Below are 2391 nucleotides of genomic sequence, written 5' to 3' on the forward strand. Positions count from 1 at the left end.
CCCAATTCCCACTCTAATTCCAACTCTCTCTAGCATTTCCTTCTGATATTTACCTCCACGTTGCTAAATCATGTGCTTATATAGCTACTTCTTGATTTTTTCCAATTTGGATAATATTTATTAACTTATTCTTGCTGCCTGCAATTACATTGTAGCATTTGGTCATGGCAACACTCAGTTTGCAGAAGCCTGGCAGTCACTGTCACTCACAGTAGCACGAAGTGGGGATCAATGACAATTTCCTTCCTTTCTCATTTGCAACCGCAGATCAGTATTACTGCGGTTCAATAGTACTCGCAAACACCATAGTTCAAATGTACTGATGCTTCTCTCTTCCTTATTCAATGTCCAACTTTGATATGCACACGAGGCGAATGAAAATATCACGGCAAACCTTACTCCTCAAAGCAACATCCTTGCTTTTCAACATTTTTAAAAGGTCTCCTGCAACAGATTTACCCAATGCAATGCATCATGTGATCTCCTGACTGCAACTTTCATAAGCATTGATTGTGGATCCAGCAGGACAAAAATCATTGACAACTTCCATTTTCTCTCTCTTTATCATGATGTTACCTAATGGTCCGGCTGTCAGGATTTGGGTCTTCATGCCATTGAGATGGCATCCAGACTGAAGGCTGCACTCCTTCATCTTCATCAGCAAGTACTTAAGCCCTCCTCGCTTTCAGCAAGCAAGGCTGTGTCCTCTGCATATGGAAGGTTGCTAGTAAGCCTTCCTCCAATCCTGACACTGCATTCGTCTTCATTATAATCCAGCTTTTCTGATGATTTTTTCAGCAAACAGATTAACAGGATGATACAACCCTGGTTCACAAACTATGCAGTATTTCCTTGTTCTGTTTGCACAACGCCCTCTTGATCCATGACCAGGTTCCCATGTGAAGAAGGCATTGTTCTAGAATTCCCATTATTCCCAAGGCTATCATAGTGTATGATCCAAACAGCCAAATGCCTTTGCATAGCCAATAAAACATGAGGAAACATGTGTCTGGTATTCTCTGCTTTCGCCAAGATCCATCTGCCATCAGCAATGACTTCCCTTGCTCCATGTCCTCTTCTGAATCTGGCCTGAGACTCTAGCAGCTCCCTGTCAAGGTGTTGCTGCAACCCTTGTTGCATGATCTTCCGCAACATTTTACTTGCATGTGGAGTTTATGATATTGTGCTATAATCTGACAATAATGTTGGGTCACTTTTCTTTGGAATGTGTAAAAAGATGGATCTCTTCCACGAGGTTGGTCAAGGAGCTCTCTTCCAAATTTCTGAGCATGGAAGTGTTTCCAGTGATGTCAGCTTTCAGCATCGGCAGCAGACAAACGGACAGATTTGGTTACATGTGTTATGCTAATGAGGCAGGATCCTCCAAAACAGCCTTTCTTAGGTCACAGGCTTCAACTGAGAGAAGGGCATTTTCCTGGGTGTGTCCAGCATCTCCCTTTACTTCAGAAAGGATAGAGAGAGAGACAGAGAGAGAGACAGAGAGAGAGCAAGGAAACTATTTACCAAGAATGAAGAGCTAGCTGTTGAGCACAGTCCTTGGATCCTCCTAGATCAGTGGTTCTCAACCTTCTTAATGTTGCAACCCTTTCTTACCTCATGTGGTGGTGACCCCCCAAACGTACAAGTATTGTCATTGCGACTTCATCACTGTCATTTTGCTACTGTTATGCATCGGGCGGCCCTTATGAAAGGGTTGTTCAACATACACCCCCCAAAGGGGTCGCGACCCACAGGTTGAGAACCGCTGTCCTAAACCCCAGGAAAAGACTGCTGTTAAGACACATGTGAATCTCCCGAAGGCACTGGGCCCACAGCTGTTCAGAGGAGACGAGGATCTTCCCCTTAGAACCATCTCTGAATTTGGTTGTCCAGCCTCCCAGATTGTGAGAGAAGAGAGTTGCTGGCGAAAGCCATCGACCGACGCTTGGGACTTGTGACGGCAGCCCTGGATAACTGCAATCGTCCTCTCTGGTCACCACTTGTGTCCTTGAATTCGGAGAATCTCTTCCCGTGGCTTCGCTTCCCCCCGTCACCACCCGTGCTCCGTGTCTTCTCACTCCTCACACACACTTGAAGGGACTTGTCTTTGCTGGCACACGCCATCATCTCTCCTAACTCCAGGCCTGTGCGCAGATTGGCGGCGGCATGGAATGCCTTTCTCTGCCCAGCACACTCAGAGCCCCAGCCCCCTCCTTGGGGCCACCCAGTTTAAGGCTCTGCTTGCTGTACTGTGGCAGCTCTCTCTACCATTTGGCGACTCCACTGCATTCCCACCAGACTACACTTGCCCAAGCGCAGAAGCCTGCGACTGGAAACAGGATCTTCAGCACCCAGCACCCAGCAGGTACCTCTGTGTTCACAACCATTTGT

Source organism: Echinops telfairi, unplaced genomic scaffold, assembly GCF_000313985.2.
Source record: "Echinops telfairi isolate 266 unplaced genomic scaffold, ASM31398v2 ScPeMD7_4;HRSCAF=17, whole genome shotgun sequence".
NCBI classification, from domain to species: Eukaryota; Metazoa; Chordata; class Mammalia; order Afrosoricida; family Tenrecidae; genus Echinops; species Echinops telfairi.